Raw genomic sequence first — 16,999 nt, 5'->3', positions numbered from 1 at the left:
TTTTTGTTTTCAACTGCAGTGAGAAAAGTGTTGCGTAACAGTTGCCTTTTGTAGACCTAGTGCGGCCCACATGCTGAGTTGAGTTTGAGACCCCTGATCTAGACATTTATATTTGTTTGAAATGACTTTTATTAGTAGTTGACAATCAAGTTATTGGTCCAGACATATAGAAAATGTTTATTTGGACAGAATTTTCCTCCTGCTCAATCTTCTTCAACCCTGTTCAGCATTCTCCATCCCCTCCAGCCAGTGCATTCCTTTTACACTTTTACTGTAGCCTCTGTTTTGTGGATGTTCTTGGGGTAAACTACCGGCTGTCTTTTGTATTGGGGGCATACAGGAGATCTGTGTAGCTCGGATTTTCTTGGAAGAAGATGAGATAATCACAGAAATGCTTTGCAAACTGCTACAGGAGCAAAACCAAGTCGATTTTGATTATTTATGTCTGAGTCCAAACATTTTTCTACTAGTCATTAACTGGTTCTTACTCGTATATAGCTTACACAGTTATTATTAAAATAATTGGATAATTCCTGAGGATGAACTCTTAGCAAAAAAAAAAAAAAAAAAAAAAAAGAGGAAAATAGCTGAAAAATAAAAGATGGACAGAAAGCATAATCTGGTAAATTTAAAAAATAGGAAATTTTACAACGTATAGTAAAAATATAATATTGTGAAATCTGCCCGATGTCAAATGTCTGGCAAAATCTGGGGAAGAAGAAAGTTTTAAGCATTATATAGAAGAAGAATTCAACTTGGTGGAATCTTTGGTGATTATCCCTGGTGTCTCTGGGAAGAGAGAAAAAAAAGTAACAATGTATTTTAAGTTTTCATGGATTCTTTTCCCACATGCCCAGTGGAAGGCCAGGTCTCATGACTAGATATTTACTCTGCTGACTCACAGATTTCCTTCACCACCTTCCAGCACCACCGCCAAACACACAAATACACACAAACAAACACATTTAATGTCTTTGTGTGTTTAAAATGAAAATTGGGGCAGGAGAAGATTGGCAATAATGGTGTTTTCAGGAAAGGCTGTGATTTCCACTGGTCTGAAAGGAACACGTCCCTCTCAGTTGTTTCCATGGTCTATTTTCTTCTGTGTAATGTTTGCAATGAAGACTTGATTTGGAAAAGACTTATTAATTCTTTCAGCATAACTTTTTTTGGGAAAATGAATTACAAGTAGTCATTGTGTGCTGAGCCGTTTGTCATTGCCATTTATATCTATTCTGTTTATTTACTTTGTGAGAACCATTCTTTTGAGTTGATGAATGTGCTTTATAAGAGAATATAAGAGCCCTGCAATTTGTTTTGATTGGTCTCCATTTGGATTTACAGTTAGCAGGTGCCATCATTTGGAATTGGTTTGAGCAGTAGCTTGGTTATATAAATATTAGATACATAAAATGAAACCTCACACGAATTAATTTCATCAGTAAGAATGGGGGTGGAGGCTTAACATTGACTGTAAGACCACAGTGGTTCTATTTCTACAGCTTCTGAGCATACGAATGTGTAACCGGCCATGTGTCTGAACATATGCGCGTATAGGTGTCCTCTACTGTGCAAATATTTAACGTGCAGACATTCTGCATTTTATTGAGAGTTTATGCAGCTATTTTTTTTTAATTTTATTTTTTTAATGGGGTGACATCAATAAATCAGGATACATATATTCAAAGATAACAAGTCCAGGTTATCTTGTCGTTCAATTATGTTGCATACCCACCACCCAAAGTCAGATTGTCCTCTGTCACCTTCTATCTTGTTTTCTTTGTGCCCCTCCCCACCCCCTATCCCTCTCCCATTCCCCCCTCCCCCCCCGTAACCACCACACTCTTATCAATGTCTCTTAGTTTCACTATTATGTCCCACCTACGTATGGAATAATACAGTTCCTGTTTTTTTCTGATTTACTTATTTCGCTTCGTATCATGTTATCAAGATCCCACCATTTTGCTGTAAATGTTCCGATGTCATCATTTCTTATGGCTGAGTAGTATTCCATAGTGTATATGTGCCACATCTTCTTTATCCAGTCATCTATTGATGGGCTTTTTGGTTGTTTCCATGTCCTGGCCACTGTGAACAATGCTGCAATAAACATGGGGCTGCATGTGTCTTTACGTATCAATGTTTCTGAATTTTGGGGATATATACCCAGTAGAGGGATTGCTGGGTCATAAGGTAGTTCTATTTTCAGTTTTTTGAGGAACCACCATACTTTCTTCCATAATGGTTGTACTACTTTACATTCCCACCAACAGTGTATGAGGGTTCCTTTTTCTCCACAGCCTCTCCAACATTTGCTATTACCTGACTTGCTAATAACAGCTAATCGAACAGGTGTGAGGTGGTATCTCATTGTCGTTTTGATTTGCATTTCTCTAATAGCTAAAGAAGATGAACATCTTTTCATATATCTGTTGGCCATTTGTATTTCTTCCTGGGAGAAGTGTCTATTCATATCCTCTTCCCATTTTTTTATTGGATTGTTTGTTTGTTTGTTGTTGAGTTTTATGAGTTCTTTGTATATTTTGGATATTAGGCCCTTATCTGAGCTGTTGTTTGAAAATATCATTTCCCATTTAGTTGGCTTTCTGTTTATTTTGTTATCAGTTTCTCTTGCTGAGCAAAAACTTCTTAGTCTGATGTAGTTCCATTCATTAATTTTTATGCAGCTATTTTAAGGAAATAAATCTGAGCCTACGATTTCTAAACACAATGGAAATTTTTCTGGTCTGAAAATATAGGTATTTATACTTTAGAAACCACGTCAGGATTGTTTGCAGTTTGGTGTGTTTTTGATTTTTCTATTTCAACCATGGAAAATAAACCATCACATTTTTAAGTCTTAGATGTTTCCTGCTCTTTTGTTGTCGTTTATTGCCAAAGTTATTGCTTTAAAAGATATCAAATCTTTTGTTCTGTACACTAGAAGGACAGCAATAATTCTTACCTCCCAAGCAGAACTATTCATAAGGTGACTTTTCCCAAAGACTGGCTTTCTAGGTTTTCATGAATGCATATACATTTTCACAAATATGTTTTTATTTGGACAAAGGATTGAACATAGGTGGAATACACAACCCAGAACTTTGTTTGTAACCCCTTAAATAACATCCTAAACCTTGGACTGCTTCCAGGTAAATTGTTTTTAATTTTAAAATTTTTATTTAGAAAATTAAATTTAACAAGGTGACATTTATCAATAAGAGTACATAGGTTTCAGGTAAATGTTTCTTTAGCATTTGAACTGTTGATTATGTTGTGCACCCATCACCCAAAGTCAAATCATTTTCTGTTACCTTTAAATTTTCCCTCCTTACTCCCTTCCCCCTACCACTTTCATATCCTCCTCCCCCTGGTAATCACTTCATTTTTATCTATATCCACGAGTCTCCATTTTTATATCCCACCTATGTCTGAAATCATATAGTTCCTAGCTTTTTATGATGTATTTATTTCACTCAGTATAAGGTTCTCAAGGTCCATCCATGTTGTCGTAAATAGCACTATATCATCATTTCTTATAGCTGAGTAGTATTCCATTGTGAATATATATGATATATACCACATCTTCTCTATCCAATCTTCTATCAAGGAACACGTTGGTTGTTTCCATGTCTTGGCCACCGTGAATAATGCTGTGATGAGTATGGAAGAGCAAGTGTCTTTACCTACCAAGGTTTTTGAGTCTTGGGGGTAGATACCCAGTAGAGGGATTGCTGGGTCATATGGTAATTCTATTCTTAATTTTTTGAGGAACCACCATACTTTCTTCCATAATGGTTGTACTAGTTTACATTCCCACCAGCAGTGAATGAGGGTTCCTTTTTCTCCACAGCCTCTCCAACACTTGCTATTATCTGTCTTATTGATAATAGCCAATCTAACAGGTGTGCAGGTGTGAGGTGGTATTTCATTGTAGTTTTGATTTGCCTTTCTCGAATAACTAGTGAAGATGAGCATCTTTTGATATATCTGTTGGCCATTTGTATGTCCTCTTGGGAGAAGTGTCTGTTCAGCTCCTCTCCCCATTTTTTTATTGGATAATTCGCTTATTTGTTGCTGAGCTTTGTGAGTTCTTTATATACTTTGGATATTAACCCCTTATCAGAGCTGTTGTTTGCAAATATCTCCCATTTAGTTGGCTGCCTATTTGTTTTGTTGTCAGTTTCTTTTGCTGTGCAGAAGCTTTTTAGTTTGATATAGTTTCATTCATTTATTTTTGCCTTTACTTCCCTTGCCTTTGGAGTCAAATTCATCAATTGTTCTCTACGGCCAAGGTCCATGTGCTTAGTACCTATGTTTTCCTCTATGTAATTTATTGTTTCAGATCTTATATTTAGGTCTTTGATCCATTTTGAATTAATTTTTGAGCAGGGGGACAAACTGTAGTCAAATTTTATTTTTATTTTTTTGCATGTGGCTTTCCAATTTTCCCAGCACCATTTATTGAAGAGGCTTTTTTTCCTCCATTGTGTGTTTTTGGTTCCTTTGTTGAAGATGATTTGTCCATACATATGTAGTTTTATTTCTGGGCTCTCAATTCTATTCTATTGGTTTGTATGTCTGTTTTTCTGCCAGTACCATGCTGTTTTGATTATTGTGGCTCTGTAGTATAATTTGAAGTCAGGGAGTGTGATACCTTCAGGTTTATTCCTTTTTCTTAGGATTACTTTGGCTGTTTGGGGTTTTTTATGATTCCATACCAACCTGGTGATTTTTCTATATTTTAAAAATGATATTGGGGTTTTGATAGAGATTGCAGTAAATTTGTATATTGCTTTGTGTAATATGGCCATTTTAACTATGTTGATTCTTTATGAACACATACTATTTTTTCATTTCATTGTGTCTTTTAAAATTTCTTTTAATAATCCTTTGTAGTTTTCAGTATATAGATCCCTCACATCCTTTACTAAATTTATTCCTAGGTGTTTTATTTTATTTTGTTGCAATTGTAAAAGGAATTGTTTTTGAGTTCATTTTTTTTTTGTATTTTTCTGAAGCTGGAAACAGGGAGAGACAGTCAGACAGACTCCCGCATGTGCCCGACCGGGATCCACCCGGCACGCCCACCAGGGGCAACGCTCTGCCCACCAGGGGGCGATGCTCTGCCCCTCCGGGGTGTCACTCTGTTGCGACCAGAACCACTCTAGCGCCTGGGGCAGAGGCCAAGGAGCTATCCCCAGCGCCCGAGCCATCTTTGCTCCAATGGAGCCTTGGCTGCGGGAGGGGAAGAGAGAGACAGAGAGGAAGGAGAGGGGGAGGGGTGGAGAAGCAGATGGGCGCTTCTCCTGTGTGCCCTGGCTGGGAATCGAACCTGGGACTTCTGCACGCCAAGCCGACGCTCTACCACTGAGCCAACCGGCCAGGGCCTTGAGTTCATTTTTTGATGTTTCATTGTGGTATAGGAAAGCAGTGGACTTTTGTATATTGAGTTTGTAACCTGAGACTTTATTGTATTGGTTTATTGTTTATAATAGTTTTTTAGTTGAGTCTTTGGGGTTTTCTATGTACAGGATCATGTCATCTGCAAAAAGTGATACCTTTATTTTTTTTCCCCCGATATAGATGCCTTTTATTTCTTTCTCTTGCCTTATTGCTCTAGCTAAAACTTTCAGAATTATGTTGAATAAGAGTGGAGAGAGTGGGCAGCCTTGTCTTATTCCTGATTTTAGAGGAAAAGTTTTCTCTTTTTCACCGTTTAGTGTGATATTAGTTGATGGTATGTCATATATGGCCTTTATTATGTTGAGGTACTTTCCTTTCCTTCTATACCTATTTTATTGAGTGCTTTAAACATAAAGGGATATTGTATCTTATTGAATGCCTTTTCTGCGTGTATTAAGAGGATCATATGATTTTTGTTCTTTGGTCTGTTGATGTGGTGTATTATGTTGATCAGTTTACGTATGTTGAACTATCTTGTGCTCCTGGAATGAATCCTACTTGATCGTGATGTATTATTTTTTTAATGTGTTGTTGTATTCACTTTGCTAGTATAAGGTCTACCGGAAAGTTCTGTCCGTTTTTGGAATAAAACAAAATACAAATTTTTCTTACCGTCAATAAACTTTATTAAATAATATAATTGCCATTATTATTAATGATTTCTTGCCAATGTGCGGGCAATTTGTATATTCCATTTTTGAAAAATGTTTTATCTTTTGATGCAAAAAATTGAACCAGTGCTTGTTTGATATCTTCTTCATTTTTGAATTTTTTGCCCTTCAAAAAATTTTGTAAGGACAAAAACAAGTGATAGAGGGTGCTAAGTCCGGGGAATATGGTGGATGCGACAGACATGCTTCTGTAGCATTTCTTCCTTGTTGAAATTTGTAAAAATTACAGTGGTGTAAATGAACTTTATCAGTAGCCATGGGTACATTATCACTTCACACATAAGACTAACGTGAATCAACTTTGTTTTAGTTAATTTGCTACATCAGTATGTATACATTAAGTGATAAAAATAGAGAGGCACACATGCGCCAAATAAACACGTGCTTATGTGTCAAAACTTGTGATAGAAACGGACAGAACATTACGGTAGGCCTTATATTTTTGTTTAGGATTTTTGCATCTGTATTCATTAGAGATATTGGTCTGTAGTTTTCTTTTTTAGTGTTGTCCTTGCCAAGTTTTGGTGTCAGGATTATGTTTGCCTCATAAAATGTGTTAGGAAGTACTACCTTTTTTCAAATTTTTTAATGAGTTTAAGAAGGTTAGTTATCAAATATTTTAGAATGTTTGGTAGACTTCCCTAGTGAAGCTATCTGGTCCTGGGCATCTATATTTTTTAGATGTTTTACATGGCTTTTTCAATTTTCTTATTGATCATCACTCTATTTAGATTTTCCAGTTCTTCATAATTCAGTCTAGGAAGATTGTATAATTCTAGGAATTTATCCATTTCTTCTAGATTATTGAATATGCTGGCATATAGTCTTTTATTGTGTTCTCTTATAATCCTTGTATAGCTCTAATATTTTTGGTAACTTCTATTTCATTTCTGATTTTGCTTGTGAGTCTTTTCAATTTTTTTCCTTAGTGAGTCTAGCCAGTGTGTTTATTTTATTAATCTTTTCAGAGAACCAGTTCTTTCTTATATTAATTTTTTCTAGGTTTTGTTTTTGTTGTTGTTTTTTATTTAGTTCTACTCTAATTTTTACAGTTTCCTTTCTTCTACTGACTTTGGGTTGCTTTTGTTCTTTTTTTTCTAGTTCTTTAAGATGTGCTGTTAGGTTGTTTACTTGGGATCTCTCTTATTTCTTGACATAAACCTGTAATGATATACACTTCCCTCTTATTACTGCTTTTGCTGTATTCCAGAAATTTTGATATGTCATGTTGTCATTTTCACTTCTCTGTATATATCTTTTGATCTCTGCTTTTATTTCTTCTTTGACCCAGTCATTTTTTGGAAGTATATTGTTTAGTTTCCACATTTTTGTGTGTTTCATTACTTCCTCTTTGCAGTTGAATTCTAATTTCAAAGCCTTATGGTCAGAAAATATATTTGGTATAATTTCAATCTTCCTGAATTTGTTGATGTTAATTTTGTGGCTCATCATATGATCTATCATTTGAGACTGTTCTATGCACACTGGAAAAGAATGTATAACCTGATGCTTGGAATGAAATATTCTGTAAATGTCGATAATGTCCATTTGGTCTAGTGTGTTGTTTAAGGCCTATATTTCTTTTTTTTTCTTTTTCTTTTTTTTTTTTTTTTTAGTGAGAGGAAGGGAGGCAGCTACAGACTCATGCATGCCCTTCAACTGAGATCCACCCAGCAAGCCCACTAGGGGGTGATGCTTTGCCCATTCGAGGCCCTTGCTCTATTACAACCAGAGCCATTTTTTAATGCCTGAGGCAGAAACATTGGAGCTATCCTCAGTGCCCGGTCCCAACTCACTCTAATTGAGCCATGACTGCAGGAGAGGAGAAGAGAGAGAGAGAGAGAGAGAGGAGCAAGAGGGAGAGAGTGGAGAAACAGATGGGAGCTTCTCTTGTGTGCCCTGACTGGGAATCAAAACCAGAACTTCTATATGTCAGGCTGACCCTCTACCACTAAGCCAACTGGCCAGGGCAAGACCTGTATTTCTTTATTGATTTTCCATTTGCATGATCTATCTAAAGCTGTCAATGATATCTTGAAATCTCCAAATATGAATTTTTTGTTTGTTTGTTTCTATTTTTATATCAGTTAGAAGATGTCTTATGTATTTTGGTGCTCCGTGGTTCAGAGCATATACATTAAGAAGTATTATGTCTTCTTGATACAGTGTTCCATTTATCATTATGAAATATTCTTCTTTGTCTCTGGTTACATTTGTTGTCTTGAAGTCAGCATTGTTAGATATAAATATGGCTACACCTGCTTTTCTTTAGGTATTATTTGCTTGGAGAATCATTTTCCAGTGTTTCACTTTGAGTCTACTTTTCTCCTTGCAGCTTAGATATGTCTTTTAAAGGCAGGATGTGGTTGGGTTTTGCTTTTTGATTCTGTCTGCTACTCTGTGCTTCTTAATTGGTGAGTTCAGTTCACTTACATTTAGGGTAATTATTGACACTTCAGGATTTCCTATCACCGTTTTATGTTCTGCTTTCTGGTAGCTCTGTGTCTTATTTAGTTCTTCGTTTTTGTGTTTCCGTCAGTTGTTTTGTTTGGTGGTATTCCATACTTCTTTCCCCTGTTTCTTTTTTTAAGCTGTGTGTTTCAGAGGTGGATCTTTTGTGGGTAGTTACCATTAGGTTATTAAGAGAAGAATGTTCATATATACAAGAGTCCTGTGTCTTATGAGTGCTTCTGCACTCCATCCTTCTTTGCTACTGCAGATATTTATCCTCCTCTTCCTCTTTATGTTACTGTTGTCACAGATTATCCTTGTTTTTATTGTGACCTTGTAGGGGCTTTTACTTGTAGTTTTGATTTGTTTTGTTCTTTGTATGTGGTTGACTAACCCCTAAGTATTTCCTGAAGTGGGGTTTTTCTGGTGATAAATTTTCTCACCTTCTGTATGTCTGCAAAAGTTTTTATTTCTCCTTTATATTTGATGGATAACATTGGTGGATATAATATTCTTGGCTAGTAATTCTTTTTTTTTTTCAGTACTTTGAATATTTGGGTTCACTCTTTTCTGGCTTCTAAAGTTTCTGCTGAGAAGTCTGATGATAACCTAATAGGCCTTTCTTTATATATTATGTTCTTTTTTCCCCTAGCAACCTTGAGGGTTCTTTCTTTTTCATTGATTTTTGACAATTTTATTATAATGTGCCTGTCTGTTTAGGTTGCAGTAACTCAGTGTTCTGTTTGCTTCTTGGATTCGAAGTTCTAAGTCTTTTCATAGGCTTGGGAAATTCCCACCAATTATTTGTTTAAATAGGCTCTCCATTTCCTTATCTCTCTCTTCTTCTTCTGATATATTTATTATTCTTATATTGCTCTTTCTGATGGAGTCAGGCAATTCTTGTAGAGCTCTCTCAGTTTTTTTCAATTTGTGGATCTCCTCTTCTCTCTGTAGCATCTCTAGTTGACTGTCTTCAATGTCACTGATTCTTTTCTTTATCTGGCTTGTTCTATCAGCTAAACTTGCTACCTCAGTCTTCAATTCATGTATTGAACTCTTCATCTTTATTTTTGAAGTTTCAATCTCCTAGGTGAGGTATTTGTTTTGTTCATTAATTTGTTTTCTGAGCTCATTAAGTTGCCTATTGGTGTCTTCTCGCATCTCCTTAAGTATTTTCTGAACTTCAATTTTGAATTCTGTGTCATTTAAATCCAAGGTTTTCATGTGATTGAGATTGTTTTTCTGGAGATGTTTCATTTTCTTTCTGAAATACGTCTCTGTCTTCTGTAGCCATGGTATTTGATTTTTTTCTCTTTGATGACATTTGAGAATGGTATTGTTAAGAACTCTAACAAAAAATTGAAGAAATAAAATGTTAAAATTGAAAAAATACAATAAAAAATACAAAAATTTAAAAATAATGACAAGAAAAAAACTATAGAAAACAAAGAGCAAAAAAAAAATCAAAATAGAAAAAAGCACCCACATAAAAATAAAAAATATATAAATTAAAGAAAATGAAATTCAAATGAGAAAATGATAAAATAAGAAAAAAAAGGAAAAAAGAAAATGAAGAGGAAAAAATTCAATTTTGAGTGGTTACTGTTTTCTTCCAGTAGTTGTCATGATATTACAAGTTTTAGCTCTATGAAATTCCTTGGTTGACCTCTGCTGAGATGTTGCTATTGCAATGATATAGCCAGGTCTGCAGTTAAGTTGGTGGATGGGGCATGTTGTGAGGGCTTTACGCCTTTAGCAGTGGTGATCTCAGGCCTCTGAGCACTCTTCCCCATGTCTCCACAGATCATGGGACCAGATGCAGATCACATCTGCTCTTCAGGGAAGAGAGTGGCTCTGGAGAGTTTGCTGTGGGGTCTGTCACTGCCACTCTCCATAGCCCGTGAGGTCAGGGAGGTGGGATCTGAGAGTCTGAGGGGCTGCAATTTTGTTTTTCTTGTCTCTGTACCAAGTATGGCCCATGAGCAGACTGTGGGAACACTGGTCATGACCCCTACCCCATTCTACCACTGCTTTGATTTAGTATCTCCCATCTCCTCTCAATCTCTCCACCCCTCAGGCAGAAGGAGACCCAGGAAGTCTGGGCTTCCCTCTCTGTATCCCCAGCAGACAAAACTCAGACAGCTCGAGCCTCGAGCTTCCTTCCTCTCCATAGTCCCAGCAGACAAAAGAAAATAAACCCAGCCACTATGGGCTTCTTTTCAAGGTTACTCTGAATTTGTTTTATCTTCTGTCCCCCTTTTCAACTTTTCTCACCGTTAGTCTATTTGGTGCACAGATCTTTCAGGCATGCCTGCAAGCCGAGCTGGGGTTCCTTCACTGCATTATCATTGTTCAATTTGTTGGAATTTCAAGTGGAGAGATCAGGAGTATCTCTCACACCACCATTTTCTGATGTCATTCTAGAATTCTGGATAAATTCTTAAAATGCAAGATTCATGATCTCAGAGTACACTCATGTTAAGACCCCTTCATCCTGCTGGTCTTTCTTTAAGCAAGCAGCCAGGCTGCCTGGCATTTTCCTCATCCTCTACCTTTCAACCTTATGTCTTGGGAAAACCTCTCTTAAATCCATTTTCAGTGTTTCTCATAAGTGAAATTTCCCATGATCCCCACAGGCTAACTGGTGCAGTTTCTTTTCCAACAACCCAGTGTAAAGCATATGTCACATTGTATTGTAGCTGTCTCCACATATATCTCTCCGGTTGACATGATTTCTCTCTCATTTTTTAATTACAGTTTACATCCAATATTATTTTGTATTGGTTTCAGGTGTACAGCATAGTTATTAGAGAATCATCTACTTTACAAAGTGTTCTCCCTAGTATATATTTCCACTTGGTACCATACATAATTATTACAATATTATTGACTGGGGTGATGAACACACAATACAATACACAGATGGTATATTATAGAATTGTATACTGGAAACCTATATAATTTTACTAACCAATGTTACCCCAATAAAGTTCATTATTGACTTTATTCCCTATAATGTTCTATTCTGTAACTACCCGTTTGTACTGCTTAATCCCTTTGATGTGACTTCTTTGAAGACGAGGATCTGTCTTTGCCTTTATGACTTCAGGACCATTGCCTGACATGTTATGCTCACTAAATGTTTGTTGAATGAATGAAAAGGTGAATTAATTTGCTGGCAGATAATAAAAATGAACTCAGAAGAGCATAATTTAAATATAAATGGTTAACATTCAGCTATAATCAAGGCTAAAATTATTTTTTAATTGCTTTCTTTAGTGGGAAATATTCTAGGAAATGTTACCATATGTAGCCCAAATGGCATGAACTTTTGAATATGGCTATCTATGGAAAATTAATTCTCACAAGTTGCACCCATAATGATCAAATAATTAATGTTTTCTTCATATTCCAAAGAGGATCTGAGCAGGGGCTTTACCCAAGAAGCTTGGCAACAGCACCAAACAAGAAGTACTATCTAATGGAATCAGTAAATTTCATAGTAGAAGAGAAGTGGATGAGTGACCAGGGTCATAGAGAGTTAGTAGCAGAGATGGATATAAACTCCAAACTTCAGAAGCATATTACAGTGTTCTTCCCATGAGTGCTTGTTGCCTTGCTTTACCAGTGTTTAATGATGTGCTCGTTTTTATGGGAAGACCAGCAAGGACTCATGACTAGTGTCCCTTGCCTTTTGCATCTACAGTTTGGCCTATTGACCTAGGTGATTAGGTACTGACTTATTTACCCCCTCATTTGGCCTTGTATGAGGAGCAAACTCATCTGTGGAAAATTAAAAATACCAACTTCTATGGCACTAGCTGGGGAATTAGAAATTGAAGGGGTTGCTGCTGAGCAGCTCAAATATGGCCTCCAAGTTCAATGTACCTAAAGCTTTTGGTTAACTACAGAGTTTTGTAAGTCTCCCCTCCAACCTTATAAATCCGGAAATACCCTCTAGGTTGAGACTCACTGATGTAGAACTAGTTTTACAGGAAATAGTTATGTAAAATAATATTGTTGTCTAACCTTCTGATTGCATTTACAAATTACAAAATGCACTGCAATATTTATTAGACAATCTTATAACTGTTTTGTCAAATAACTAGGAGAGAGTGTGTGGTATGGGTGAAAGAATCAGGTAATTCTAGATGAAATCTCAACCATACTACTTCTGACTTGACCGCAGGTAAATTATCCCAATTCCCAGCCTTACTCCTACACTTAATGAAGAGGTGATAGTAGACCATTGCTACTTTGTAGTGACCTATCTAAGCTTTTAAAAAATCCCATCACAAAAATAGAAGTATTTGCACCAGCTTCTTACTATCTCCCAATCCACATTTCCATTGAGATTCATATCTCTCATGTATATCATTAGCTTATGTCTGCTTTTCCACTTTTATTACAGTTTTATGTCTTATTCTATGGTTCATCATTGGCCTGTTTGTCCTCAGAGCTATTTTTTACTCGTCTGTTCTGTATCATAACAGTAATCCCCTATAGGATGTATTTCTCAGGCTCCCCATGTCGGATGGAAGCCATAGACAGGTATTGACAGCTAGAAGGGGTAGGGAGAATCCAGCTGCTGTCCTTTCTCTCTCTCTCTCTGTCTTTGGTGGTGTCTCCAACAGTAATTGTCTTCTCTGTGCATCTAAACATACCTTTCCTTCTATAGTCTCAATTTCTGCCAGTAAGCCACAAATCAGTATGTTCTAGACCCAACAGGTACCTCCAGCTTTTTCAAAATAATGAGAAGAGGGGAGATAGTGAGACAGACTCCCACATGCACCCTGGCTGGGATCCACCTGGCAACTCCTATCTGGAGCTGATGCTCAAATCAATTGAGCTATCTTCAGTACCCGGGGCCAACACGTGAAACAATCGAGCCACTGGCTACAAGAGGGGAAGATAGAGATAAGGGGAAGAGGAAGGGAAAGAGAAGCAGATGGTCACTTCTCATGTTTTCCCTGACCAGGGATCAAACTCGGGAAGTCCACATGTTGGGTCGACACTCCATCCACTGACCCAACCAGACAGGGTCTTTTTTATTATTATTATTACAGTTGACATTCAATATTATTGTATCAGAAACCTCCAGCTTTTGAGTACTGTTACCAGCCTCTCCTTTTGGTGTGCTTCTAATTCTAAAAGCAACAGTGGCTTACTGCTGATGTTAATCTCTGCATTTTATCACCATTTTTTGCTTAGCTTTTTAACTCACCCATCACTTTTATAACTAATTCCACATATTAAATCCCCTCTTTTTAACACACCCAGAATGGTTTCTGTTTTCCCTACTGGATCCTGACGACTCTTTTGAAGTGATAAAACATCTTTATTGCCTTTACCAGTCACGGTAGCTTAGATGACCCCACACCTATGAAACTTGCTGATGAAACTGATTCCCCAGACTCACCATGCAGAAGTATTGATTTAGTTGTTTCTGGTACATGGCCCAAAAATATGAATTTTCAAAAAACTTCCCAAGTGGTTCTGATACCCAACATTAATATAGAGAACAGCAAAGCCAGGCTGGGTACTGGGGGGGGGCAGTTCCCTATGTGCATTCACCTGCTAAGGGCTTCACTTCTACAAACTAGCCTTATTGCAAGAGCCTTGGCAAAATATAAAATGACTACATCCCATGGATGTTTTAGGACAGTCCATTATAAGTGTCAAAACAGCACAAGCTAAATGGAGAATGTTAAGGGATCATTTGCAGAATTAAATGAGATCATGTATTTGACAGCATCTCACACATAGTTGTTATTAATAAATGATAGGTCTCCCCTCAACTGAGTGGAAGCATAGAAATGTAGAACACTATGAAATACTGTAAGTTATTTCTTCCTAAAGCTGACAGAATCCAGATACATATCAAATTTCTTGGCATATATTAATGTTAGCTGAACTGGTCTCTTAACAGTCTAACCATATGACATAAGTTGGCCCTGTTTAATGTCAGAAATAATTTAAGTAAATAAGTTCATACTGGGAGTCTCGTGTTAGATTACATATTAATACATTTCCCAAGGAGACTCAAGTCTTATGATTATGCCCTTACTTGGCCACTAGAATTTCTGCATTCCAGGCCCTTGCCAGAGACTATAACATTGAGTGCTCTACCATCCAATTCTTATCAAAAGTTAGTTATGAGAAACAATATTCATGAAAGACTGCCTGAAGGATATGCATTCTGTTCATTCCTCATCTAGAAAGCCTAAATATTATTCATAGTTTGAGTCAGCTCATCAGATCTCCATGTAATAACTTCTTGTCAGTTTCCCTTTACAGGGCAGGATTAATGGAAAAAGACACATCTATCCTCATGGAATTTTTTAAAAACCGTGTTAAAAGGAAAAACTTTCATAGATTTCTAGGCAGAGAAAACCAGTAGGTTAGCAAGACAGGAGCAACAGACTAGCTTGAAAATACTCATCTGTAAGCCAAGAAGCAAGAAGAGAGATAGCATATTAATGGAGAGATGATAGGAAAGGACTGAGCCAAGAATCCAGTACTTCCCAAGAAATCTAGTCATATGAGGAGAAAAGAAAAACATTGGAGTACAGTGGACATGGAGTGACTCAGAATGGACCATCCATGTGCCATTTTTAAGGAAACTATTGAGAAGTGTTCCAACCGAATAAAAATTATATCAGAACAAAGCTGTTCAGATAGGGGAAGATGAAGAACCAAAGAAATAATGAGGAGCAAAGAACCTTATAAAAGTTATGGTCAAGTCTAAATGATGAGACTGTAACTGTGAACTCTGCATTGTTAAATAGCCAACAGATATATGAAAAAATGCTCAACTTCACTAGCTATTAGAGAAATGCAAATCAAAGCTACAATGAGATACCACCTCACACCTGTTAGATTAGCTATTATAAACAGGACAGGTAATAAAAATTGTGAGGGGACTGTGGAGAAAAAGGAACCCTCATTCACTGCTGGTGGGAATGTAAAATAGTACAGTCATTATGTAAGAAAGCATGGTAATTCCTCAACAAATTAAGAATAGAACTACTATATGACTCAGCAATCCCCCTACTGGGTATCTACTCCCCCAAATTAAAGACATTGGTTTGTAAAGACACATGCACTCCCATGCTCATTACAGCATTATTCACAGTGGCCAAGACATGGAAACAACCAAAAAGCCCTTTAATAGATGATTGGATAAAGAAGATGTAGTCCATATATACAATGGAATACTTCTCAGCCATAAGAAATGACATATTGCCATTTACAACAATATGGATGGACTTTGAGAACATTATACTGAGTGAAATAAGTACATCATAAAAAGCTAAGAAGTACATGATTTCACACATAGGTGAGATACAAAACTGAGACTCATGGACATAGATAAAAGTGAAGTGGTTACCAGGGTGTCAGGCAGAAAATATATATTTTGCTTACTTTGTTAAAGGTGGCTCCGTCTACGTGGATGGCTGTCACCTAGGTGATAATATTAATCGCCTTCTTGCTTGGGAAAGGGCGTGGTTATGCTAATGTGTGTTGGAGGAGGGCTTTCACGCCAAGAGGTTTTAAAAGGTGGAGCTAGGAGACCATTTGAGGAGAGTGGCCACTTCTTGTAGAGAGGAGGAGCCCAGGCTGGAGCAGGGCAGGGAAGTCACATGGAGGAGGCAGCCAAAATGGTGGAATGGGGGAAGGAGAAGCCAGTTCATGAAGGAGAAGGAGATGGGGAACAGAGGTGAATAAGGCTGGTGAGGTGGAAGCCTTTGATTCTAGGAAAACTCAGATGAGTCAGTGGCTTTGGGAGCTTTGAATGGAAAGGGAAGTATTTCCCACTGTGTGTTTTACTCTCTTTCTGAGCGCGAGCTAGAATAAAGGAAAATGGACCAACAGTTTTTGGCTCTGTTACTTCATATCATTGGTCTGAATCAAACCTGAACTTACATTGGCCAGGCAACTGTGATGGTGGCCGTGAATACTGGCTCTACACAGGGGGAGAGGGATGTTGGGGAGAGAGCAAAGAAGTATAAATATATGGTGATAGAAAATGATTTTACTTTGGGCGATGGGTATACAACATAATCAACAGTTCAAATGCTATAGAAATGTTTAACTGAAGCCCATGTACTCTTCTTGATCAATGTCATCTTGTTAAATTTAACTTTCTAAATAAAATAAAAAGTGATTTCTTGAAACAGCAGAGCCATGTTGACTAGGAGGAGCTATTTACGAATTTGCATGTCCTCCTTGCGCAGGGGTCATGCTAATCTTCTGTATCGTTCCAATTTTAGTATATGTGCTGCCGAAGCGAGCATGAGGAGGAGCTATTTAGAAGTTTGGAGAGGAGCAGCCAGTGAGAAAGTAAAAATATTTCAAATATTTGCCCTTGGGAACAGGAAAAGAGAAGAAATGGCATGGGCTGGGCTCTC

The 16,999-nt window shown here is 37.2% G+C and overlaps 1 protein-coding gene and 1 non-coding gene across 3 annotated transcripts in view; one reads left to right on the top strand and one right to left on the bottom strand.

The window, feature by feature from the left end:
• Positions 1-16,999, top strand: part of PIP5K1B (phosphatidylinositol-4-phosphate 5-kinase type 1 beta) — a 387,055-nt gene that overhangs the window by 130,782 nt on the left and 239,274 nt on the right. The gene's annotated exons all lie outside the window — the stretch shown is intronic.
• On the bottom strand, positions 16,781-16,885 carry LOC136327961 (U6 spliceosomal RNA). The gene has a single exon (XR_010730012.1). It is a non-coding gene; the product is annotated as a U6 spliceosomal RNA (small nuclear RNA).

Source organism: Saccopteryx bilineata, chromosome 2 (genome assembly GCF_036850765.1).
Source record: "Saccopteryx bilineata isolate mSacBil1 chromosome 2, mSacBil1_pri_phased_curated, whole genome shotgun sequence".
In the NCBI taxonomy this organism is placed as follows: domain Eukaryota; kingdom Metazoa; phylum Chordata; class Mammalia; order Chiroptera; family Emballonuridae; genus Saccopteryx; species Saccopteryx bilineata.
This window is presented reverse-complemented; position numbering and strand designations above follow the sequence as displayed.